Source organism: Lonchura striata, chromosome 3 (assembly GCF_050655825.1).
Source record: "Lonchura striata isolate lonStrDom1 chromosome 3, ASM5065582v1, whole genome shotgun sequence".
Taxonomy (NCBI): Eukaryota; Metazoa; Chordata; class Aves; order Passeriformes; family Estrildidae; genus Lonchura; species Lonchura striata.
The window spans coordinates 77,284,453-77,311,952 of NC_140705.1; the positions used below are offsets into that span (position 1 = coordinate 77,284,453).

General features: G+C 41.8%; 2 long non-coding RNA genes across 26 annotated transcripts in view; one reads left to right on the forward strand and one right to left on the reverse strand.

Annotated features, from left to right (window-relative positions):
* The window catches only part of LOC110477926 (uncharacterized), a 306,989-nt gene that overhangs the window by 54,123 nt on the left and 225,366 nt on the right, over positions 1 to 27,500 (reverse strand). For 21 of the 25 annotated variants that reach the window (XR_014954343.1, XR_014954361.1, XR_014954356.1 and 18 more), the window contains 2 exons: positions 22,546 to 22,762; positions 78 to 225 (listed from right to left, as the gene is read on the reverse strand). This is a non-coding gene — a long non-coding RNA (uncharacterized LOC110477926). The remainder of the gene's footprint in view (positions 1 to 77; positions 226 to 22,545; positions 22,763 to 27,500) is intronic. The other 4 variants (XR_014954351.1, XR_014954364.1, XR_014954365.1 and 1 more) reach the window with 2 other exon arrangements.
* Positions 2,488 to 7,404, forward strand: LOC146767951 (uncharacterized). Its single transcript, XR_014954366.1, has 2 exons — positions 2,488 to 3,319; positions 7,347 to 7,404. It is a non-coding gene; the product is annotated as an uncharacterized LOC146767951 (long non-coding RNA).

Consider the following 27,500-nt stretch of genomic DNA (forward strand, 5'->3'; position numbering starts at 1 on the left):
GCAAAAGAAATTTACAACTCTAAAAAGTCTGAATATACTGACATTTGGGCTGGTTTACATATGCTTTACATACTTACAGAAATGAGCAGAATAATTTATTATATCAGGCTTGCAATGTCAAACAACTCTTGCACTACAAAATCCCGTTATGTTCATCTTTTCCTCAGATCAAGAAAGTGCATTAAAAACCCTCATGTTCTTCTTGGGTGGCTTGAGCCTGTAAAGCTAATATAAAAAGAGATATGACTTAGGAGAAGCTATTTTGTACTGTTAGTTTATCAAGTCCAATCTTTATAACGAGTGAAACGCAATCTAAAGTCAGGGGCAGTGGCTATTTCTCATGTTTATACAATTCTTGTTTTGAAAATGTTGTGCATAACAAAAGTAGAATTTATGCTGAGAGCAACATCCAAATGAAGAAGGAGAAGTGGGCACCCAGTGTCTGAACTACTGGTGCCTGGCAGGTGGACAGTGGGGCAACCTTCTGCTCTGCACTTCAGTGACAATGACAGTGATGGAAAACCCAGGGCCATCACTGTCCCATGGTGGGAAAGAACCAACAGCTCCATCCCCACTGGAGGACAGAGTCACAGGCTGCCTGAAAGACCAGATAGGAGAGCATTTCTGTCCTGAGCAAAAGGCAGGGAGTGGTTAGTGACTCTAAAACACAAGGAGTCCCATCTCTTACCCAAAACCCTCTGCCCATTCATTGTGAGCTGGCACACTGGAATGAAGGCAGAGACATTCCACTTTTCTGTGCTAGCTCCAGAAACAGGGGCTGGCTCACCATGGGCTTCCTAGGGCTCATTCTGCCACTCTGTGCATGGAGATGCTCACTGAAATGAAGAAGACACAGCCTGCTTTTCCCTTCCCTCTCCTGCTTACCACCATTTCCAAAATATACCATCACTGGCTCCTTGCCTAGTCCTGCACTCAACCCCTCCGCAGGAGCGAGGGCTAGCAAGGATCTCCTGGGGGATAACTAGTGAACAGAAGAGGAGGAGATGCTATTTGGTGGATAGGAGTGAGGGAAGGGGCGCTTCATGAATTATTACTGTCTCCTGAACTGAGTTTAATTTAGCCCCTAGGACCATAAGCTGCTTTTGAGCTACTGCTAGGCAGTGCTCTCTGTTTGTATGTGTCAAACACATGGCCCCTTCCCAACAAGGGCCCCAGGCAGAGGTTGGTGAGACAGTTGGAGTGAGCTAGCGTTGGGGAGCTGTTGCATGCCAACAGATGGGCTGGAATGAACATCTTATGTCAGAGATTGCTCTCCAGAGGCTATTTCTAGCCTCTTCAGGCCTTTTGTGTTGCTGGAGGGCAATGGAGCTACAACATAACACAGAATTAGGCCTGCTAGTTCTGAATGAGGAAGGTGTTTCCAGCATTTGTGAAGCAAGTGCAAGTCAGCAATCTCAGCATTGGAATGATAATTGTCTTGCAATTTGACTAATTACCATGTGTGGCAATATAGGTGCGCTGTGACAGCATTTTTTAATGTATCTATTAGTGTGCAGCTATGCCACACAGCAACAAGACCTCATCTGTTTCACCAACTTCTTAGAGTTTGTGAATAAAGTTAAGCACATCCCTCAGTTCCTTGCTGAGTCAGGGAGAGATTAGTTACAGCATTAACTCAGCTCTACCAAGGTGCATCTTTATTCCTCAGGGACTCCTTTAGCTAGCACAGGAATTGCTTATTTCGAATTATCTCCTCCCCATCCCTGCTTACCGACTGGCGGACAGCTTTTGGCATTTATTGGTGCCCTGCGCCACCGAAATTATCATAAGGTCAGAGAATTCATTGAACCCGAGCAGCACTTAAGCACTGTTAGACTCATTTGTGGCTATTCAGACCAAACAAGTTTTTCAGAGGGAGGCTATTGGCTCCGGGTAAAAAATTAATGCAAAAAGCACAAAGAGAAAGCTAGGCTGTTTTAATAAGCTGTCTTGCTGCTATAGCAGGGATGGGTGGGAGATAATTCGAAATAAGCAGCTTGCTGTGCCAGCTAAAGGAGTCCCTGGGAAGCTGATAGGAGATAATCAAAAAGGAAACACCCGCGCTACCTTTTTTTTTTTTTTTTTTTTTTTTTTTCTGCTGGCTTTCCTCTCTTTTCAGCTACTGTGTGTATCTTACTTGTCTCAAGCACTAGGCTGCAACAGCCACCTTTTTAATTTCGGTATCTTGAGGGAAGCATGACACCGAGTTGTTAATAACTTCATCTGTCTGTGCTAACACAACCATTGCCTTTTTCACTATCCCAGCGGCAGCAGGAAATCAGTAAAAAAAAAAAATAAATAAATAAATAAACAAAAAAAAAAAAACAGCCTCACGTAGACCGTAGAAACATAACTCAGCTACTCCTGGAAGGTGATGTTGAAGCCCAGGATGTAAGAGGAGCCTCTCTAGGTTGCAGGAAGAGTGACCCGGACCTGGGAGACAGCCAGGATTGCCCCTTCTGCCCTGCTACTGGGGCAAAGGGGACAGGGAGGAGGAGGAGGCAGGGACGCCAAGGGAACAGGCAGTGGAGGATGGGATCCCTTTCCTCTGAGCCAAGGGACATGCACAGCTGTCAGTGCGAAGGTGGAGATAGGTAAAGGACAGGCTGGCTTCGCTCTCTTCCCAGAGCAACCGCAGCTGAGTCAAAACAAGCACAGCCAGAAACATGAAACCCTGAAACCCCGCCCCCGCGCACTCGCTCACATATATACACACATCATAATTCATGCTACATCAAAGCAGTGATTACCACAGCTTCCTGGCTGTCTATTTCTGTTTATTTATGTTGCACTACATATTTTAATGCTATTCTCATGCAGCGGCTCAGCTGCCACTGTTCTGCATTTGGGTGGGGAAGAAAACCAAACCAACAAATGGCTGTAACATACAGTATGTTGTCCCCTGGGAACAAAGGATAAACAAATGCTCAGCATCTTCCAGGGAGCAGTGATTCAGAGTTATTAATAGCATGACTCCCCCTCCCCATTTCAGTCTTGCTCATGGCTACACACCTCAGCAAGGAATGGGAGGGGTGGCAGTGGGTAGGGGAGAAGGGCTGGAGATGTTTCTGAAGTGACCTGTTAAGCCCAGCTGGCTTCAGAAGAGTCCTTACATCATCCTCTGTAATCATGTCTAGCTCTGGACTGCTGCAGAGTAGTAGATGGGAGGGGGAGGGCAAAGGTTTGACATCGGCCTGAGGACCACCAAATTCATGTCTTCCTTGAAGCTTGGTTCGAGCTAATGGTACGAGATCACCTACTAAAAACACTGCCTGCCACAAGGTCACAGCTCATTCCCTCTTCTCCCCGTCCTCATAAGGTAAGAACAGGGGGACTTGACTTTATTAATTTATTTAAGGAAATGACAGTCAGCTCAGACTAAGTTGAATGTACAAGATTTATTTCTCCTTGCTGTCAACCTTACTATCATTTCCCCTTGAAGCCTGAGTTCTCATTACCATTACTCTCCTTGCAAAATGCAAGTCATTTTGTTTATGCCATGGGAAAAATATATAATCTCTTTAAGTGCATTGACAGTATCAACATAAAACAAATAATACTGAACAGGCAGCAAAAACAGAAGCCATTGTGCCAACAGTCCCTGCTGTGAGAGACACACAGACCGCTGCTGTGCACCTCCTGCTGTACCCTACTGTGTAGGAGTGACACTTCTAAAAGGCTTTTTTTACATCCCTTAATAATCCAGCTATCCTTGTGAGCTCACTGCGGGCACCATGCTATAAGCAGAGCTTTTGCTGTAATAAACTGCTCTTTTATACACCCAGTGATAGTGTCCATGAAACATACTGCAAATATATCCAGGATCCCAAAGCCCTCACTGAACAGGGAAGGGAAAGTGAAGCTGTGCCCTTGGTGCCAGGTTACCTTGGCCCTTAACTACAAAAAAGAAAGAAATATCATCTTTCCTATACTCTGTTCACAAAATTTTTTCTAAAGGGGACTTCAGCTCAGAACAAAGGGTCTGACAGTTTGTGAGAGGTCTCTGTCCAGAAGAAATAACACAAATAAAAAACTGTTATTGATGGAATAAAGCTGCAGATGCTGCTGGAGGGAGTCACACCTCAACCAGAGAGCTGAGAATGAAGGGCCCCATACCTCATCATGAACTTCTTGTCACCCAGTCCCTCCGTCCACCCTGTTCACAGAAATTGTTGCAACAAGAAAGGATCGCCTGAAAGGGCTAAGACCTGCATCATTTTTTTTTTCCAAGCTACTACAGAGACATGTATGTTCCTAATTTTACAGAGTTGCTGAACTTCATTAGTTTATAAGCATCTATATGGCTACTTTTATACGTATTTATACACATGCACACACAATGGCAAGGACATCACAAATTTTAACCTCATGCAGAGATATAAAAGGAACCTCTACTCATGCTGGTAAGACTCTAGATTTACAGGGTAAGGAGTGACAAAGTGTCTGGAGTGACAAAGTGTCTGGATGGGATAACCTACACAGAGTTAAGTTTCCTACACGTCCCCTGCTCTATCTCCACACTTCTGCCTCACCAAGTCCCCATCCCATTCCTCCAAAGATGTGAAAGGCTTCCAAAGAAAGAAGGAGAAAAGTCCTCATGCGAAAGTTTGTGTGACAGCACTAAGCAGGGGAACTACAACAGAGCTCAAATATCAGGGAGCCTGCAGGGAAAGTGGCTATGAGGACTGAGGAGAGGGACACTGATGGTCCCCTCTTGCCAAGTCTGGACTATACCTGAAGAGGGGAAGTAAAATAGATGGTGACCACTGTGTGGAACAAACCTCCAGAAGAAGCACTTGAGAGGAGCACTTCTGAGCCTTCCAAATGCCCTCAAGGGCAGCTCTGGAGTGTGGGTAGAATAGGGTTTGCACTGGTTCTTGCCAGGACTGAGTTTCATGGGCCAGTTAATCCCAGACGGCATGTGCTAGCTGAGGTGGGATGGTAACACAATCCACATGGAGGGATTTCATACAGAGAAAAAAATGTTGCTGCTATGCTGTAGCATTAGTAATGGGTATTTTTAGCCCCCAGGCTCGTTGCACATGGGCAGCAGCCACAGCAGTGAGGAGCATGTGGTAAGAGCCCCAAGGAAGCTGAGGCGACCAGGTCAGTAACACAGGCCTTCAGCAACAAAAATAAAGTTCTTAGGGCTGTGTTTCGCTGGAAGAAGACAAGAGCTAAAAAGATTTGGTGGCCATAAGTAGTGCCTCTTGTTTCAGAAATTTAGTTGTAGACTATCTTTTTTAATGTTCCATTTACAATCTGCAGGTATAGTTCTCATGTCAACAAAAGCTATGGGGCTGAGTAAGCTGTCCTTGTGTTTTTTCAACTGACCTGCACCCACTCACCAAAGAAATTAGAAGCATCTTAGGTAGCTCTTTTACTATGTTGACATGTTCTGCTGCTGCTGCAAAACAAAAAATGTTTCTTTCATCCTCAGGTTAAAGTTGAGGTGTATAAGAGATGGTTTTATTATTTTTGTTCTATTGACAAATCAGAAAAATACCATTCTGATTACAGTAAATTATTTTGAGTTTCTTGATGAGGTAATTCAGATCAAAATATTCAACCCAAAATGCTTCAATCTCCAGGTATTTAGTTCCCTTGTTAAACTTTGTTTCCTTCTCATTTAGGTTACTTTTGAAATGAAAAATGCTATTTTGACACAAAAGGTCCAAAAGTTTCATTTGGTAAATGTCAAAACAAAGCAATTTCATGGGCTATTTTTTACGTAGTATTCCATTAAAGACTGCTGAAACAAGAAGTTTCAAACTTTTTAAGATTGTTCCTTGTCATGACATTTTTGGGGGTTTTTTGATAGAAACTCCATTTCAGGAGAATTACATCTCCTAAGTACTTTTCTAATCCTAAATAGATTGTAAAGCAAATGGAAAGCAGAAGAACAAAATTAGAACATCAGTCCACTTCACCCAGCTAAGCTGTGGTCTTTTCTTGCCACATGAAAGGACCCCCTGAGAGCAAGCAATAGGGATTAGTTGTCCTTGACAGATATTGTTCTTTTTTGAAGAAAGGCAAGTTCTCAAGAAGAAGGGAACTATGCAAGGGCTGAATTGGTGAGGCTGGTCATATTACTTTGTAGGACAATCCTGAAATCAGCAGGAAAGTGCTGCATCTAGAAATATTTCTGTCCTTTATCCCCATGACCGATTACACAGGCTTTGCAGGCTGTGCAGGCAATGGCACTCCTGTCACAGGGAAGGTGTCTCCATTTTTACAGAGATTTGTTTGCTGTGTCAAGACCCTGCAGCACAATACGAGCTACCTCTCAAATCCAGACTTGCAGCACTTTACCGTAAGGAGTGAAGTAATCTGGAGTCCTGACATGACAATCCATATTCTGTACTCTGTACATAAAATGTTTTGTTGTTTACAGCAGGAGAAAATAGGTGTATGAACATTATCCTGTAGCCAAGACCTTTTAGTGACTTCCAGTGAGGAAAATTTATGATTAGAGATAATCATAAATGGCTGCCCGTTACTGAGTCCTCTCTCCTACCTGTCCCATTCTATCCCCACCTGACACACATCCCAGCAGTGATTAAACAATGGAAATTAATCACATCTCGTGAAAGAGAAGTGGGCCTGTAGTTTCCCCTTTCTGTCTGACAGAATTATACAATCAACTTCAGAAATAATTTGTGATTTCCCTTTTGACAAGCTTTTGGCCGAGTAAGCCACTGTTGCCATGCAGGCAAATCCAAAACTATTCCCTCGACTTCATCCTTCAGCTTCAAAGGTGCAGGCGATGCATTCCCTGAATGTGGCATATCACAAACTAATCCTGGGAAAAGTCACAGCGATTTCATCTTAGACGATCATGGATTTCTTGCTGACCTGAAAACCTGAGTAAGGACCCGTGTCTTTCACAATTCAGAAAATTTCACATCTTCAAGGAAGGGGGAAAAATGAAAATCCAGAGCGGCAAGAAGACACTTAAAAATTCTTCTGCAATAAAATTAACACTGATCAAAAAAAAAAAAAATCCCCATTCCACCCTCCCTCTCTCTACCCCCAGTGTCCCATTATGAGGCACTTATCCTTCATTTCAAGAAAATCTTTTTGGGGAAGGGTGCAGGGCGAGTGCCCCATTCTGGAGGTTGTGCCTGCATGGCAGCAGGGCTTGGCTTTGTATTTGCTCCCTAAAGCACCCCTGCAGCAGCCACCTCATCCATGCATCTCATTATGGCACAATTAATTAATGAATTAATTATGTGCTGCTAGCTACCGATCAGCATCGAGTGGGGTGTGCAAGCAGCTTGGGGGGCTCACAAAGTGGAAACATCTCCGTGTCTGCTCGCAACTCAGCCAGCATCTCACTCTTACAGCTATCCTGACTGCAGCAATGTCCTACAGCATGAAAACTTCCCTAGAAGTTACTGGCAAGATGAGAAAAAGAAGAAAAATAAAAGGAAGAAAAGAAAAAAAGAAGGGAAGGGAAGGGAAGGGAAGGGAAGGGAAGGGAAGGGAAGGGAAGGGAAGGGAAGGGAAGGGAAGGGAAGGGAAGGGAAGGGAAGGGAAGGGAAGGGAAGGGAAGGGAAGGGAAGGGAAGGGAAGGGAAGGGAAGGGAAGGGAAGGGAAGGGAAGGGAAGGGAAGGGAAGGGAAGGGAAGGGAAGGGAAGGGAAGGGAAGGGAAGGGAAGGGAAGGGAAGGGAAGGGAAGGGAAGGGAAAGGAAGGGAAGGGAAGGGAAGGGAAGGGAAGGGAAGGGAAGGGGAAGGGGAAGGGGAAGGGGAAGGGGAAGGGGAAGGGGAAGGGGAAGGGGAAGGGGAAGGGGAAGGGAAGGGAAGGGAAGGGAAGGGAAGGGAAGGGAAGGGAAGGGAAGGGAAGGGAAGGGAAGGGAAGGGAAGGGAAGGGGAAGGGGAAGGGGAAGGGGAAGGGGAAGGGGAAGGGGAAGGGGAAGGGGAAGGGGAAGGGGAAGGGAAGGGAAGGGAAGGGAAGGGAAGGGAAGGGAAGGGAAGGGAAGGGAAGGGAAAAGAGAATCCCAAAAGCAAATGCAAAAGCTGATAACAAAGATGAGTTCATCTGGAATCCAATAAATAGGTGTAAATTAAACATTAAAACTTTTATGTAAGGAAATTTAAATAAAGTTTTTATTAATGGAAAAGACTGGAGTCCATTATTTCCCTAATGTCTATCAAACAAAATTAACTATCCCATTCTTTTCCCTTTAATGTGATTAGTAGGGGTTACTTTAAAGGTTAATTTTTTGCCCCTTTTCAGGTGGTTTACACAGAATAATCACAACTGCCATTTCACCATGGTGGCAGGCTCCTCACAGAGGCTGCCCTGAGAAATGTCCTTCTTTCCTCCGAGAAACAGAAGGATTCACAAACTATTAGTGCTCAGACTACCAGGTCAGAGTCATACTCTGCTGTCAATGTACTGTATGGTCTTTAGTAAGTAATTTATTATTGAAAATTTAGTATAAAATTGCCACTGGGATGTGTATTTCTCCTCTAAATCAGGTGTGGATGTGATGACTTACCTTCAAAACTTTCCTTTATAGCAGAAAAGTATTCAAACACTAATCCAAAAGATGCACAGGGAGAGGGAAGGAGGGGAGAGGATATAGGAGGGTAGAGGAGTGTAAAGGAGAGGCTCATCTTGTCCTCTCTTATAGAATCATGGCACAGTTTAGGTTGTATGGGGCTTGGAGGTCTCCAGTCCAAACTCCACTGAAGCATGGGTAAGTTTAAAGCAGGTTGCTGAGACCTGTCCAGTTGAATTTTGGCTGTCCCAGAACAGAAAGTGCACAGCCTTGGTGGGCACTTGCTTCACTGTTGAACTACTCTCACATTTCTCTTTTTATCCCCATACTCAGCCAGAAATTTCTTACTGTGACTTGATGCAAACACAACTATCACTTTTCTCTGAAGCAGCAGCAGCCACACAGCAAGGCAGCAAAGCCCCATGCTCTGATACTGTCTTTCCTGAACCGCCTCCCTAGATAACGTAAGCAAGCCCTTGGAAAGCCAGTGTGCTGAAGTATCATTTTGATCTGGATGGTTATGTGTGACAGCGAAGGCTGGTCCTTCAGAGAGGTTGGGGATTCACAATAATCCTCTCAGATCAGTTCCAAGAGAGCACCCAAAGGCTTATTTCCAACAAGGAACCTGAGGCAGGCAGACCCTATCCCAGGGTGCCACCTGCTTCCTCAGCCCTTTTGAGAATCCACTGGGCTCCTTGGCTAGAAGTCTCTTGGGAAAGAAACAGCATTACTTCATTCTCAAGAGGCTTGAACATTGTGCCTAGCTGTGGCCTTTATCAGCCACAGCTCTTTATAAAGTTATTGTTCACATACTGTAACTAATTCCCTTTGCTCAGTTTCGCAGCAAATACAGCTTCTTGAATACTTGTTATGTCAACTCTGTGGATGCACATAAGGGAAAAAAACACATGGATGGATGGTAGGTAAATTAAAAATGAGAGCTACTCAGCAGCTGCTCTGGACATGTGTAGGCATTTCTGTGTGGTGTCTGTTTTTGCTGGCAAAGTAGGAAACTGTCCTAACATACTAAACATACTAAAGGTTATGAAAATGCACATGGACAGGGGCATGATATTTTGAAGAGTGTCTTGACCCAAACCTGTGATTAAACAAAAAGGAAACAGCGCTTGAAAACCAAGTAAAGGATCACTAAGATATTCAGGAACTTGGAGGGAGAAATCTGCTTTCACTTTTCTGGGCATTTTGCCTGACAAATTATGAGCTTATTTGTGGTGCCAAATGCTTTGCTTGTGTCTCAAAAAAATACAGGAACTGCTGTTTTTTGTTTTGTTGTTTTTTTTTTCCAGTGGAAGAGAGAAATTGTTAATGATCCCAAAGGTTAAGAAATTGGCACAGTCAGAAGCCAGCATGCCTTTATTTATTCATTAACTGGGCTCTATGTGGGCTCCCAATATGCAGAATTCCCCACTTGACTGCTCACCTTCTCCAGAGGCTTCTCTGCATTTGCCTGTGTGTACACACAGGTGTCACCCTGTGTATAAAGGAATATTAGATTGCAGTCAGAGATACTAGGCCAAAACTATAATGTGGTTCAGCCATAGGCAGTTGTTCCAAACCAAGCATGTTTGTTTGTTTTTTTGTTTGAGCTAAACCAAACCCTGAATTGCACCACATACCCAAAGTACTTCAGAGTTGTTCAGTTTAAGCACAGGCTCTATGTTTATATATCTGTATCTCCTAGATCTGTATAGAGGTGGTGTGGTCAGTGCCAGTGGCCACCCAACCTGTGTTCCCCAATATGCCAGCAACTAATCCCAAGGGAGTGGAGTGAGAGACGGCTGCCCACAGTTGTCCTTACAGAGGACCTTGGGTCTCAGGGTCTTTTATGTCAGAGTTTATAGCACAAGGGATTCAGCTTCAGAAAGGACTGTATGAAACTCAAAATTGAAGACCTCCCTATTTAGCATTTTGCTGTCTATGAAGCCACAGGATGCCCCAGCGCACTTGGAAAACCTCTTTCCAGATCATCAGGACCAGCCCTGATCCTCCTAAAAAGCAAAGAGGAGTCCACTCCTGCTGCTCTTGTGTCACCTCTGTTTTGGCATGTGCAATGCCTGGAGCAGGTGGGAAGGCTCAGAAGAAGCACAGCTACTTCTCCCTTTCTGCCCTGATTTTAATCTGCTGCTTCTGTTGAAGGGGGTCTCTCTGAAGCGTGAAAGTGTGCGCAGGAACCCTTTGGAGGAGCTTAACCTCAGTCCTCCCATACAAAATGGAGAAGACCTGCTGGACCAGGTCAACCATATATCTCCAGTTTTCAGAGATTTTGTTAGAGGGGAGGTGAGTGCATCAGTTTAGAAAATTCTATCTATTGAGAGCAGAAGGTATTACCTACTTAGCCAATTAGGTGTAATGAATTTTCCTCTACAGTGGTAACCAGAGAAATTAAGAATCAACTCTGCCTAGTTTTCCATTCAAACTTCTCTCCAAGGAAGCACACAAGGGGAAAAATGGAAGAAATTACAATAAACTTTATCCTAAGCATTGTAAGCCTTGCCCCTACTATACTTGTCTACTTTCCATTTCTGTTTAATTTAAAGTATTCATCCTTCAAATTAAAAAAATAAAAAAATTAAAAGGGGATATGGAGAAAACTCATTAAAAATACACATGAAATTTCAGTCCTCGTTTGTGGAACCAAGTACAGAAAATGAAAAGGTGTTCTGGTAGAGAAAGAAATGCATTTATTGAGGTCTCATGCTGTAGCAGTGCACGAAGGCCTTTAATGAGAGCATGTCCCAGTATGCTAAGTAGTCCTTATCTACACAGTAAGTTATGTTTTGTGACACTTTCTGAAATCTAAACACACAGGGACAAAGCACAGTAGCTTTCCTTTTACCAGCAGGAAAAGTAATGCACCGAGATCAGGCCTCATACCTCAAAGCTGAGGGTGAAACAACTTTAAAACTCTTGTTTAGTCTGGCTTACCCCCGTTCTGCAGATCTAGGAGCCCAGTGCCCATCTCCTCAGGTACATGCCAGCACCTAATTAGATGCCAACTCACTCATCCTCTTGCATATATCACCTGTACACTATACACCAGGACACGGAGTTTGCTATCTGAAAAGCCTCTAGCATTCAGTTTGTGGTAGATAAGTAATAATAGCATTAATGGATTAAAATATTAACATAAAACACTAACTGCTGTAATTTCTTCTTTGTATGATTCCAGCTAATAGCATCTTCTTTTCTTGAAGGGAGACTGCTTTGAAAGGATCAAGAGCAAGCAGCTCTGCAAAAGTGGGAGGAAAGGACATTTATATAACAATAAGCCTTTTCCCTCTTAATTTTTTCAGTTGGCTGCACAGTCTTCTCTGATCTTTTGCTGACATCTCTTAATAAAAACATTAAAAGGATAAGCATAGGCAGCTCCTTTCCAGTGATAGGAAATAGTGATAGGTGGGTATGAGGCCAATGAGAAACTTCATTTCATAAAACCTCCCTGCTGAAATCTGCCCTACCTCAGCGTTTATCAGCTTCTCAGTATTTATTGTCTAGTTAAAATGGAAATAGCCAATCTTCAGCTCTTAGTTATCAAGCCATGTGGACGACAATGTCAACTGACACTGGTTTTCATAAGCTAAACAAGCTGCCCTGGGGGTAAGCAGCAATGAGACCAATCAGATTTGGTGATTAATATTTCCTGCTTCAGAAATTATAAAGACACACATGCAGTTGAAATTAAACTTCACTGGCAAAGATGAATTGAGAGAACAGCTGGACAAACATCACATTTCTGAATGAGGGACCAGTAGCTCAATTCTTAAGTGGTATTTTCCATCAAGTTTTCTGGTGGTGTTACAGAGACAGAGCGTTAAAAACTAGAAAACAGAACTGCCAAATCTATTCCCTGAGCCATTAAAAAAACCCCAGAGAACAAGAAGCAGGTCTTCTCTTAGTGTTTGCACAGTAATTGTTTGCATCACCTCCCGCCAAAAATTCTTCCTCTCTCCTTTCAGCTTGGATGTGTTCTTTAGGATTCCTGCAGCGTTCCCAGTGTGGCTCTGAGAAATATCACACTCTCTTATCCTGTATTTTTATTCCTGTCACCCACCAGCAGCTTTCATTTCACTTTGCTTGCCTGGCCACCTGAAGGAAATGCTTACAGTCTTTCAAACCAGGCGGCTCACAGTGTTTGACTGTGAAGGTGTTACATCACTGCTAAACCAGTGCACCATCAAAACAGAGCAATCCAGCTAATGAACAAGCAAGCTCCACATGCTGGGTTCATGCCGGTGACTTTAGTATGCTAATGCTGGATATAACAGAGATTTTCACTTGTTTTACTTTTCCTTTATTCGTGTATAAAACTCTCTTAGCTTTTTTTTTACTTGGTCCTTGTATAAATGAGAAGGAATGCTGTGGCTCTCAGTTTCAAGAACTATTGACACTAAGTCAAGGGTCCCCTTCCATTTCTGGCTCAGAGTCCATTTCTCTTAAGCTAGATGTAGAAAAGCCTGGGAAACCATTGAAGTCTGATGGAACAGCAGTGCCAGAAAAGTTAGTCTGTTCTTACAGCTCAGGTTCTGGGGCTCCATGCTGTCCCCAGGCCACAGATGGGTGGAGAAATATTGGATCTTGTCACACAGGAGTCTCATGGAAAGGCAAACCTGCAACCTCTCTGCTCCCAGGACAGACTGTCATAAGAACAGAGCTCTGAGTGACTGTTTGTTCTCCCCAGAGTTTTGGATTCCAAGGTAACTCTGTACAGTTCTAGGGCTGTAGAACATCGTTACCGGGAGATAAGATGGTCCTTCACAGGATGCTGAGGCTTTCTGAGTCAGAACTGTCTAATACAACAAAAAGCCAGGTGCAGCAGGAGAGGCTTGGAAACAAAGAAGTCTTTGAAGTGGGAGTGAGCAAGAACAAGTGAGACACAGTCCAGGTGCCAGAAGAGGATAAAGAATCCTGATAAATAATTAAAACTTTGAGAGTAAGAGGAAGGTCTGTCAGAGCAAAAGGAAAGAGAAACCAGACTTAGCAATAAGAAAAAAACAAGTCACCAAAAGCAGTTGTCAAAGTGTTAGGAGGCAAAAGGGGCTGGGTAGGGCACTGAATTAAACGAGACTGATTTATGGAACTTGAAAGCACAAGTAAAACATAAAAGCCCAGAGACATTCCATCCCAGGTAACTCCACAGATGAGGTTTTGAGGTTTCATGACACAGGGTGTAAAGTGTTTGACCTGGTTATCAAGAAATTTAAAAAAAATTCTCAGTCACTATCTTTCTCTAGAAGAAGTAATTTCTATCAGTTTGAAATACAGGAGAGCTACTGTATATTTTTCAGGGTTTATTTTGACTTTTTCCTGGTACTCTATGACACCCAAATTTGATGGTGTTTCTTCAATATTTTTTGGTGGGTAGATATCCTGTGAAGTGAGAGAATTAAACCATATTGCCTCTAGTTGAGGCATATAGCTGCTTGGAGTATTTACATTGCTCTGAAAGGGAGGAGATGATTAGAGAGTGATTGCATCATACAGACACATTCGACAAATTAATATATTAAGGGACATATTTTAAGTCCAGATCACAGGTTGTGACTTTCAAAAGTGCTTGGTCTGCATTTGGACATGTAAAAAAAGTGGACAGATTTTTTTACTGCTTCCAGCCATATCTCCAGAATGAGATTAAATGTTCATTTGTGAATGGTAAAGGTTTATGTTGAATCCTGAAGGTCACTGTACATTAGAAAGCTAGGTTCCTTTTCTCTTCATCATATGCTTTTAGTCCCTCTAATTTATACTCCCTCCCTGTAAAGGATTAGCAAATAGATTAATTTTATTTAAATGGCTTGTCAAAATGCAACACAGTCAGCTTCAGGTCACATGTTTCATCTCAAGAGTAGAAGCAGCCCATGCTGAGAGAAAGCCACACTAGCAGTAGATTAGAGCTTTCAGTCAGGACCATGGGGATAGCTTTGATGACTTTAGTTCACTATTAATAAAAGTCTCTGTAAAATGCCTCTCCTGCATCCCCACTCTCTCCCCTCTGCCTGCTACCTGTGGGCTCTGTCAATTCTGATATCTGACTGTTCTCACAATTCATCTGGATTAGGGAAAAGGAGAGTTTTTGGGGAGAGGTGGATGTATGTGTACCTATGTGTGTGCACACAACATATGGGTCATGAGCCTCCACCCACCAATAGCAGCTTTTCTTTCTCAGCAAGATAAATCCACAGAGAAGCTCAGAAGTCATTGCTGGTAGACAGTAAAAGGGCCAGTTCAAATCTGTCACTCCATCAGAGCATGGTATTCCTCCCTGGTAAAGGTCACTCGGAGAGAAGATATGAAAGCAATTCAATACTTGAACTTAACCAAAAAGCCAAGCAACTTATTTACTATGCAGTGACCCTGCAGTGACCTCATCCACCACACATGCAGCTCCCACTGGCATAATTTGGTGTCATGAGTACAGATGAAGAAAAAGTAGTGCTGTGATAGGAGAATACATCAGGAACATTTCTGTGGTTTAGTTTTACAAAACCTGTACACATCTTTCAAACACCTTTTATAAAACTAATAAAGTGTTGTGTGGGACCTTGAAATATGTGCTTTTATTTCCATCCAGGTGTTTCTAATGCTATTTCTCAAGGCATAGCAAGTAAGGCACAGACACTAAAGACACGGAAGCATTGTTCAAGCTGTGCTGTCTTTTACTTTGGACAGGAATGGTCACAGTGATGCTCTGAAATAAATTCTACTCTGAGTGATCATTTGCTTAAAAGTGAGGAATGAGCAATTTTTCTTTTCCTTTTCTGAAGGCCAAAGGGACAATTTAGAACTCCTCTTACACTTGATTTTTTCAGTTATCAAGAAAGCAACTGGTTCAGAAGGTAAAGAAAAAAACTGATGATCCACATCTCTCAAAGAACCACTGCGTGAATCACTGTTTTGTGTCACTGCTTATACACAGCTGTGCTGTCACTGTGAAGAATTTTTCTGCACATCAACATCCAAATCTGGATTAAAAGGGAAACCCAAACAAATTCATCTATTTCCTTCATGATTCACTCACTTTTCACCATCATGCCTGCAGTGCAGGGACAGAGAAGAAAGAGAGGAAAAAATAAAACCAGCAACCACAAATTATGGAAAGCTGAGGTTGTTTCACAGATAGAAAACAATCATAATGTCTTGCTTGACTCTGGGGTTTGTAAAGTGAATTTTTAAAAATTATGATCCCTGGTTTTGCCTAAATGAAGTTTATATTTCTAGTACAAAATGACCAAACTGCCTGCCTGATATAAAAAGCTATTTTCCTTCTTTTCCCTCCTTTCCCCCCCAATCCCACATCATTTGACAGCACTTGCCTCCGGTGCCTCAACAGTAGCTATGACTGTGTCCTAATGAAAAAAGATGTATAAAATATTACCATAACCTCAGAGGCATGAGTAAAGCCCTTATTAGAATTCAGGACCTACAGCTGGAAGGGGGGCTTGGGCCGGCAGATAAAGTTAACTATTGTTAGCTCACAAGTGGCTCAGACTTCCTGGCAACTGCAGTGAATTACTCAGCCCTTTATGCAGGGTTTCAGAAACAGTTCACTGTTTCACAACAAAAAAGGCATTCAGGCTGGGAAAGATGGTCTCCCAGGGCTCTAGAAAGCTAGCTTTAAGCCAGTGAATGGACACTGGAGCCTCCTAAGTGAATGACCACTGTGGGAAAGGGTGGTGATGTCAGCCTGAATGCATTTCCAATGGTTTTGTCCCACTTTTCATTGCTTTTGCACTCTCCCTCACTCTTTTTCTCTGCCTCAAGCTGTCCCCTTCCTGTTCTTTTCAGGCCATTATATTAAAAGTTTAGACCTCGCATACACATGGAGGGGAGGGCCCGCTGCAGCACTGCTGCCATGGCAATGCTTCTCAGCACTTTTGTTTCATATTAAAAAAAAATATATTGGGGAGTATGGGCAGTGGGGGGAGCTGAAAAGCAGAAGCAAGAAGTGAGAGGTGGAGGGACAGAAAAAGAGGGAGTGTCAGCATCCTGCAGCTCAGAGCTGGGGCTATGAGACTGGGGTGAGGGGAGAAAACTGGGAGCACAAGGAGGGGAACTGATGAAAGCAGCAGGGATTTGGGGTCCTTTGAAAAACAAATTTGTAATCCTTCACACTGCACATGTTTGAAAAGATCGGCACTTTTGAAGGCCTAGAGAAGAATTGGAATAATGTTCTTAGCTAAGCCCTCGGAAAGAACAGAGACGTGCTTTGGAAAACATACCCAATTACATAAGTTTATCAAAAGCTTTCAAAGGCTCCTCTGTCTACAACCAAAAGGGGGAAAAATAGTGAAGAAGTGAAAGAGGGAGAAGGCTCTTAAGTGCATTTACCCATGGTAGCGGGTGAACAGCAGCTAAGCTGACATACTTCAAACCAATGTGGCCCACCATCCCAGATCTCCCTGTTGTCAGCAACATGCAAGATTCCAGCAACAAGCCCTGGAAAGTGCCTTTGCAAAAACCAGACTTGTGAGTAACAAGGGAATAGGGACTGAGGCACTCGATATTGCACTCGTTCCTTGTAAATGAAACCACGTCCCCTGGCCAGCAAACCCACCTGGTTTTCTTCCTGCTTTCCATGAAGTACTTGCTATTCACAGGGATAAATGTATGCAGGCTTGGCTAAGCCTGTCCTGAGGCAAAATTATAGGATAACAGCGTTGCGCAGAGTTCGAACATTACAGCTTAGCCTACACTAAGTTCTCAGTGTGCCAGGGCTTTTTGCTTTTAATGTGTCTAAGAATGCAGAGGTTTGTGCTGTACACGCAAGTGTGTGTTAGCAGCAATCCCCTCGTGCAGGCTTTCCTTCCCTCTCCCTGAGCTGCAGCCCTGTTGCACAGAGATTATTTTGTTGATGCATAATTGGCACAAATTCCCAATCCTGCTGCAATAATAACAGCAGAGACCAAGAGAGTTTGATTTCTCATGGAACAGGTGAGGAGAGACTTCTGGCTTCACCTAAACTGTCTTTTTATAGGTCCTCTCTGTTACCCACTCCCACCCAGGCAACATTCCTCTGCAGACAGAGGTAAAAGCATAGCACAGCCAATGTGCTGTAGTTTTGTCATAAGGTAGATTCACTAAGATCAGCCCTGTACCCACTATGAGGCTCACGTCAGTAAGTTTTCATCTGGTAAAACTTACGAACCTTATCTACACTGTGTTTTTATTGTATAATAATTCTTGTGTATGGTAAAAGACGCAGCTTTTTATGCTTAAAAAGGAAAGCTCTGTGGCTTTCTCTTACTAAATACAGTCTCCCTGTCTCAAGACAAGATTTAGCAGGGAGGTACTTTTACCACATTAGCTGTCATCTGGATAAAACCAAATCAAACCTTTATGCCACAGCTTAGGAGGGCAAACACAAACCCTAAGTTTTTCAAAACTACCAACACTTGCAGAACCACCTGCAGTGCAAGTTTCTGTCATGATGATCCACTAAGCATATTTCTAACCAATCTTATGAGATAAAGTGAGGAACATTTACTTCCCTGAGGCAGTATTTCCTCCTCCTTCCTTTGCTTAAAAAGACACCAACACCTCATCTAGTTCTGCTTCCATTTAGCAGAGGACCTCAGGTCTCAGATCTTGTCCATGTAGTAAAAACCAGAGACCAAGGAAAGCTTATGAGGCTGGGATTTCGTGGGTGGTTTAGGCCAGTCTGTGGTTAAACTGCTGCCAGTGGGGCACTCAGCCCTGCACATAAGTTGTGCCTTTGCTTGTGGAGGGTAAACTTATGATTCCTGATGGCAAGACAGGCTCTGATGAACCTCCCTTGATTATGAAATCCCCCCTTAGCCATCCTTTGCTTCCTGAGCCTGTGCAGGCTTTTGTGAATAACGTAAATACGAACATTACAGTTCATTATAAACCAACTCACTGGCTTCAATAAACTTACGCAGTGCCAACAGAAAGGTCCCTTTATACCGATTTAAGCCAAAATAAAAACCAGCAGGACTTACACCTGTATGGAATTTCAGTATCATCAATCAGGCGGACATGTCTTACTTAGAACTCCTACAGAAAAATATTCTGCTCTGTTTAGAAGGTCCTTCTCTGTCTGAACAGCTTTGGGTTTTCCACATAACTGCTGCAACAGTGATGATATTTCCACATAACAATTCCCTACCATGACACTTGGGAAAACCTCTCCTCTGTGAGGTGTCATCTGCAGCAGATGCACTGCTCTGCCTCAAGGGCTCCAGAGATATTAATTCCGTTTTGGAGGAAAATGTGTGACTAAGTAGAGGTTAATGTTTTGAAAATTTGAATTACAACAAAAATTTTCACAGAACTTTACTACTATATGAATTTTTAAATTTTATATTTTTACTTTTTAGTCTTGGTTTTAGATGAAACAAGTGGAACTGTATCAAAAGTCTTCAGGACAGGACTCATTTGCTGCCAGCTCTGTTTGAAGGTTGTCTACAAGTCAGACTGTCCTGTCTGACACCAGGCTTTTAGTAAACAACCAGCATCACTGTTTTCTTTCACTTATCACAGAAAGGTTCATACCATTATGGAGTTCCAGTCATTTAAGATATTGGTCTAAGAAAGATGGAATATCTCAGCTAAATTTTAAACAGCTCAGTGAAATAGCCCCCGAAGTTTGAGTTGGATAAAAGTCATAGGAAATAAATAATTATGAAGGCAGAAGGCCAAAACAAGATTTAAAAGGCTTTTGAACCCTATCCAGACAAGATCAGGGGAAATTAAAATGATTTTCTGAGAGATGGATCCTGGCAGGTATATTTTAAAGTAGTGTCTCCTGAAACCTTCCTTCTATGCTTCGATCTCTCTCAGCTTTGCTGTGAATATGGTTAATGAGGTTTTGAAAAGAAAATCTTTAGGATTATAATCTACCTTCTTTCCTTATGCCAGATTCCTATCCCCTTGTATATAAATTCTTCACAGACACTGTTAAATTTATTCTGTCTCCCTCCCTTTCTCTCCCTCTGGGAGCCGAGGAAGCAGGCTTTTCTAATTTTCCATCAGGAGCTATTAAAACTCCTACTGGCAAAGATTAAGTCTCTGTCTCTTGTCTGCAGCTACCTTCACTCACAGAAGCCTTTTCTCCCTCTCCCCTTCCTGTTTTTGGCTGTGGTGGAAAAGTTTGATGTCTCCTCTAAGTCTTTCCTCCTTCCCTTTCTCATTCTTTATCCTCTACACAACACTCTATCTGATACTTCTTTTCACCTCAACCTTTCTTGCCATCTCATATCTCGCCTTGCCCTATGATTTTAACTCTGGATCCTCCTGGTTCTTTACATCTCAGTCTTTCATCTGGGATGTCAACCTCAGTATCAATGAGCTTTCTTGATCTGCAGCTTCATGTGTTGTTCCCTCATGTTTTTACCACATTTGTAGCTCCTTCAGAACTCCTCTTGCCCATGGAAAGGACCATCAACTTTACTTTCTCTTAGCCAAACACATCTCTCAGCCAAACACCGATGCCTTCCCGTGCTCTTACAGCTCATCTACCTGCCACAGATTCTTCACTTCATGACACAAACTCTTATAAGACCTTTCTGCAGCTTACTCCTCAGCAGCTTAGTCTCTTCTTACTCCTCTTTCACAGTAAGACTTAGGGAAGAAAAAAAAAAGAAAAAATAATCTTGGCTCTGCTTTTCCACTCCCTGCTTTCTGATTACCCTCTCCTTTTCCCTTTCAGCTTTATTGAATATGCTTTTTGCAGTAAGCATCAGAAGTCCTTTTCTCCACCTCCATGCTAGACTCTTTCAAATACCTCTATAGCAGTCCACAAAAAAAAAAAAAAAAAAAAAAAAAAAAAAGGACCTTAGTAATCTCATAATTGTAAAATATTTCACCCTTCTGGCTCTCTCAGGTGACTTCAACATACTTCAAATACTATTCTCCCTTGGCTTTTATGTCTCTTGTCTCCTCAGTCTTCCACTTTTTTCTTTAGAAACTTCTCATTTTTTAAAAACTTCAAATATCTGATACTATTCCTCAGATCACCTTCTTTCCTGCTTCTTACAAGTATACTCGGGTAATCCTAGACACATCAATTTTTACAGTATTTTATGTTGTTACTCAAAACAATTTGAGATGGAGATTTTTACTGTTATCATCATTGGTGCTGCTGTGTTGGTGCTTTAATGTAATTTAAACTATTTTGATAATCCAAATTCAGATTGATTTTCTGTGGTAATGCAATAATTATATAACTGAACTAAACCAGAAGTAATATTTCTCTTGATTTCTCGTTCTTCTTCTAATCATTGTCCACACAGACAATATTCTGGATGCTCAGAATTTCTTAATTAATTCCAGAATCAAGTTTATGCCTCTTTTCTTTCTATTGGTCTATTTTTCTACCTTGTATATGTCTGGGTCTCCGGAAATAACTCATTCCTTGTACAAATACCTCACTACCAAGTTAAGGTCATGCTCCTCCTTGATCTTTCCATGGCACCAGGAGTACCCCTGAAATGCTTGGCGGTTAATAGCTGATCATTGATTTAAGTGGGAAGTAAGAAACTGAATATTTTATCGGATCTGGGCCATGGTCTCCCCTCAGGGAGCTTTTATCCACATAAACTCAGAGTATCTGTGTAGAATGCAAAGGTATGGCTCTGCTTGAGAGATCTGCAATACAAGTACTGACAGACAATGTCTAGTTCCATGTTATATGAATAGACAAGGAGAAGTCAAGTCAATTCTGCTCTCTCAAGAGTTTCACATCATCTTGGAAGTAGAGCAAATACCAGACTTCCTCCCTTGCCCCAGGGTGACACAGAGTGATGCAGTCCTTCTGATTCTGGAAAGCCCCTAACCAGTTGGCGCTGTCACTCCATGGAGCAGTCTCCACTGGTTAGAAACCCTAAATTCATCTGAAAACACAGCATCTCCAGCAGTACAAAATGCTATTTGCGTGATGGATGAGAGGCTGGAAGATGATGACTTTTCACTTTGCAATTGGCTGGGGAGCACCCTGACCACCAGGCTGTAGCCTAGCTTTGACTATGTGGGTAAAAAAGCACTGTCCATTGCTGCTCAAAATAAAATTGTGGCACTGTGCAAAAAGTAAATGAAGGGCAGGAGGGGAGCGGCTCATAGTTTGTTTTTCTTTTAGGGGTAGTACTAAATTAGGGAATCCTGGCCTGAGATGGGAGCGATTTTCTGGAAAGAGCAATGAGGTAAGAAAACTAACACTAACAGCAACATACTAGTCACAAAAATGTACAAAGAGAGGGTGATTTACATACAAAATGCCATACTAAACTTGGGATGATGGAAAAAAATGGTGGACAGACCCTTTTCCCTTTGACCATGCTTTCCCTTGACCATAAAGGAACGCCCTTTATTTCCTGAAAGCAAAATAGTCCCTTTCCCTCAGCTCCTGGCAATGACTTACGATGGTAAGGAATAATATTCAAGTCTTGGCCACACCCACACAGCTCCAGGCTCTGCCTCCACATAACTACAAAAATTAACCTGCCTTTCGCCAAAACCAGACCCTCTTTTGTTTAATCTTTTATGTCTGATTTTTATTCTGTTAGTTTTATCACTCCCTTATTGTACAATAAATGCATTTTATATTTTGATTGGTAACAACATTCAACATTTTTTATTTGTTATATTTATTTGTGTTTTTTTCATGGAAGTTGTAAAAAGTTTAAACATTAAAGAAAATCAGGCAAACCCTTACTCTATGTTTCACTGCTGAGAGTGGGTTTTTGCAGTGGTAAATGTATTAGAAGCATCCAGAGAAAGAACTTGGTCTCATTCTCTAGGTATTGGAGTTTCTTTAATTCTATGTCATTTGCTGATGACCTGGAAACACCAAGAGCTGAGGTTTCAAATACGTGTTTCTTGAGTTACACATTTCAGGACTTAGGTGACTTTCTCAGTTAGTTCGGTCCCTTGAGTATCAAAACTGTAAATGAAGCCAGTTAGACCTTTTGATGATCATCAGCTCTGAAACTATTGCATCATTTACACTTCAAATGTCATGTCACATTCAAATTGAAAAAAAAAAAAACTTAGAAACAAAACTTACTCCTCTGACAGAACCATATTCATCGTCAGAGAACCTTCCCAGGGAAAGATTCAGGGGTCATAAAACATGGTTCCACAAGGGATGGATAAGATCCCAAATTCCCTTTACATATGCAGAGAAGAAACTATTCTATCCTTATATTTTAAAAATGCAGATCTTTTTCTTCATCTCAGAAAGTGTGGTCACCCGTCTCTTTCTCTCCACATCCTTTGTATTCCTGCAAAAATCAGAGAAAAGCAAGAGAAGCAAAGACTGGAAAGAATGTATCCTGAGAGGGGGACAGAAGGGTGGGAGGTAAAACCAGGCAGGTATGACTTATTTAATCTCTGGCGTATTAATCAGCTGCCAATTCAAGAAGACACACAGAAATGAAAAATCCTGAGGAAATTGCTATCAATAGATTGCCACAGAACTATTTGCAATCAACAGGACCATGAACTATATTGGACTTTCATGGGCACTGCAAGAAGGGTAAGCATCCACATTCTGCACAGCACTACCTACCACATTTGACTGACAAACCCTCTCAGTAGAGTGACAATATCATGTCATTTACATGCTCATAGCAACCTTTTCAAACGGGGCAATATAAATAATTGTGGCAAAAAATAGATGCATGGATAGACAGACAAATGAATGCCTCGTCTATATAATTAATTACAAATTTGGATAAAGAAGCATTGCCTGTACAGCTGAGTTCATAGCCAGCTTGTGGGATGGAGAAAACTTTTCCTTGCTGCTTGCTGAAAGCCCCCCACTAAACCAATTAAGCAAACAAACAGAAAAACCCCACTTTTTAATTATTCCTTAAGGAACACATAAAGCCAGCTTCTGATTAGAGGCAAGCCAAATGCAGTTAAGCAAGCTGTATAATATGAAGAAAAAAATGTTCTTCTCTTTATGTTGACATAATTAACATTGCTATTAACAAGAACAGAAATATATTCAGGAAAAAATGAGGCAGAATCTTTTATACAACAAATAACAACTTGTGAAAATGAGCCACAGGTGAGATAGGAGAAAACAAAATCCAAGCTGTGACTATAATATTGAATACTCAAATTTACATCTTACAGTGTTGGAAAAACCATTACAGTTATTAGTGTGAAGAGCCCAAGGAAGACAATAACAGCAATGACACATGACCCTCATGAGTCCCATGCTAAGGTTTGAAATTTAATGCTTCAGAACACACACTTGCTTGAGACTCAAGGAATCTATAAACTGGAAATGGAGTTTTATGTGATGAAAGACAAGTAGACCAGTCATGGTTTATGAAGAAGCACAGGGAGCAGAAATGCATTTCGTGGACATCTGATAAAAGCCTTCACTTTAAATCCTTCAAACAATGGAGCAGAGAAAGTCCCTTGGCTGGTGTGAGCAAAGAATTGGTGGTGCCGAGGATGTGAAGTAGCCATTCATCACCATGGCATGGGAGAAGTTGTATGAAGGATGAGAAAAGCCCTCCCAAGCACCCCGAGCCCAGGCGGTAATTACGTCAGGCATTTGACCCACTGGAACCACTGTTAGCTTCTAACAGAGGCACGGTTGTACAGCCAAACATTCACAATCTTAGTCATGTTTAAACAGCTTCCAGTAAAGATGACACAGATCTATTAGAAGAATTTGCACATTCCCTTGGGAATTGATTGGTTTCTTTTGAGTCTTTATCCTCAGCCTTGGCTGCCAACTTCATCTTTACAGTTCTTACCCCTTATTTCACCTAAGAACCTAATAAATGGAATATTAGCCCTAGAGATATTATTTTTGCTACTAGAGAAAATATCATTTAGTGAGGATTGATTGGCTTATGCTACAAATTTCCTAAATTGAATATGTATATTTGATACATATATATTGATTTGAATATGTATATTTAAGAATGTGGCCATAAACCTTAGTTTATGTTTAGAAAGTTTAGAAAGTTTAGAAAGGAAACACTGTTCTCCAATTTTTCCTTTAACAAATTAGTAACTGTCATACAAAATGCATCACCAATCCCAAAGACCTGATGTATCATGTTCTCTTTCCTTTAGCATTTCTTTTTCCAACTCCTTGTATATGATCCAGGGATGCTGGGAGAATAAAATTGTTCTTTCTCACACAGGAACCAATCCTGTTAGGTCAGGCATTCTTTCTGGCTCTGAAGCTGCCTGATGCCAATGAAATCAATAGAGTTATCAACATTTGCAGCAATGGCAGGCAGCATCAGGTCCTTCTCTTCTTTGGCAGTCTGCAGCTCTGGCTCAAAACCATAAATAAAGTGCCTGATCCTATGGGCAGTGAACTAGCACTGCTGCTGGAACCAGCTGGAACCCAGACAGGCTGGAAGGAGTTAACTCAGGGACATCCCCCCACCACTTCCCCTCCCTCTCTCACACACACAGACCAGAAAAAGGTGACAAAGGCATTGTTGTCAGTCCATTGATTGGATCATTTTAATTCTTAAGATCCGGAACCACAAAATTGAATTATTTAAAATCAAAAAGGATCCATAAGACTTTTACAAGATTTTTTTTTAAAATTACTCCTCTATCATCACCAAATAACTTCACAGTATTTAGCCAAAATCAGTGGAATTATGGCAGCATGAAATGTAAGTTATCTGGTGGTGAATCAAGTCCTTCAGGAATAAAGCTCAAAACCAGGGGTGTAGGAGATACCACCTATCTGACTTAACAGGAATGGACCAGAGACAGAAGTAAACACAGCCATTGTAATTTTCTAGGTGAAGACATAGTGGTAACTGTGGTAGCAGTTTATCCTTCTCCATTTCATACTCATGTATTTTGTAACAAAATGAAACTAATTAAATTAGTCACTAACTATGTTCCTAGTATTTTTTAGAAGTAAGTTCTGTTTACAATCTTTAACTGACATCAGAGACCTTTTAAGGTGTTTCAAACAAGATTTCAATCAGGTAGACTGATTTTGCTCCTTCCCCTTCTCAGGCTTTAGCACTCTTATTGTGGCAGTATCTTTTTATTTTCTAGTAGAATTCAAGCAAATGCTGCTTACAAAAGCATACTGGAAATTAGTCCACCTTATATATATTTTGATGAAACCAAGCTTACTCTGTATCATCTACTTGATCCTACGCCTAGTCTTTACTGGTCACCTGAATTGTGCCCTGGGTACACACGAGTAGAAAAGAGTCACATTTTTCCTGCAATACTGCATTGCATTCAGAATAATATTGTGTCCAGATCCCCAAAGACATCTTTATGATGTTTTAATTAAATCCTGACCCTGCATCCGTGAGGTGCTGATGAGAAGTTCTGTTATGCAACAGAAGAGTTACAACTGTGGCACTGTGGGAGCAACACTACCAGTACATCAGCTGTCCTTTGGCAGCCAAATGCAGGTTCTAGGCAGAAAAATTGTGGAAAGCCTATCAGGTAAGATCTCCACTTTTAAAATGACCAGTCCATGCAGCCATGGTGAGTGGTCTTCTCCTAAGTGTTTTCCTGAGACTAGTGGTTTAACCTAACCATTGCCAACCCAACCTCTTCCCCTGGCAGAGCCAGTTTTTTGCTCCTAGTTTCCTTCATACAAGCTGACCATTACCACTGAACAAGAGTCAGGAAAATTGAAGACTTCTATCTATCTATTCCCTAGCTCAATGCTTAACTAAAGCCTTCTGTTATCCCTGCTCTCACTCTTTCTCTACAACCATAGAGTATACAGCATTGAAGGCAGAGATCATGCAGACAGAGCTTTAAACCAGAGAGCTCGTATACCCTAAAGGGTGAAGTTGATACAGCATGGAACTGTGACAGCTACTTCAGCACCTCCAGCCTAAGTTGCAAACCATGCCTTGCTGCATTCTGCTGCAGCTGCAGTGAGCATCCCTCAAGCTTGGTACTGCAATGCTAGTTTTTCTGTGCCACCTATGGTAGCAAGGTAAATGACTACTAATGAATGTGGTATGCTCGTGTAGGGACATGGTTAGGCATAGATTTGGTAGTGTTGTGTTTATGTTTCGGCTCAATGTTCTTTAGACTCTTTTCCAACATAAAAGACTCTATCTTATGAAGAAGCCACGAGGCATAAACCAGTCTTCACATTTCTCTGCATGCCCCTTTTCACCAGCATCATAAATCCCATTGCTCACTCTATCTTGTGGTGCTGAAGCATCCTCAGCAACTTATCTGCCCTGGAAGATGTGTAGCAGACCCCAGCTAGAGACTGATGAAAGATCTGAGTTCAGCAACAAGATCTTCAAAACAAGCAAAGAAGGTGCTGAAATCATGGGCTGGGATTTTACAAAAGGCTCTGAGCAATTCATGAATGCTAAATTTTATTGTATCCTGTGAGAAAAGCACCAGGAGGGAAAGAACTTGGTAAAATGTCAAGCATGAGCAGAGACCTGATACGACTCCTTCTATAAAATTAATTTGGAATAACTTTTGGTTTCATTTCAGTGCAGAAAGAAGATTAGGGTCAGGGGTTTTTTATCTTCTTCTAAAGTGATGCTGTTATTCTTTCTTACATTTCTATAATAAACTTCTATGAATTGCAATCAAATGATCACCTGCAGGATTCAGTTTTATTACCTAAGTCAAATGCATTATCTTTACTCCAATTTTGGAGAGCATTACAGCCATGTGCAGTAGTCCAGACCTGCTTAAAAAATAATAATAATAAAAAAGGCACTCATTTAACTTAACAGCAAGGGTTTTTTCCATCAAAAGGCTAGATAAATCACCATTATCAAGGTCAGTCCTAATTACAGCATATGGCACAAAAAATTCTATAAATACTAATGCATATACTGAGCTTGGAATTTGCTATCTCCCATTGGCTGTATGTACCTCAAAAAAAGAATCTATTACCAACTGGAAGACGAACTAGAACATTATCACACCTCAGGCACAGTCCTTTCCTTAGGATGCTTATCCAGGAAGTGAGTTCCAGTTTGATGTCCAAAAGGGTCTAAAAGGGTTCAACCTCAC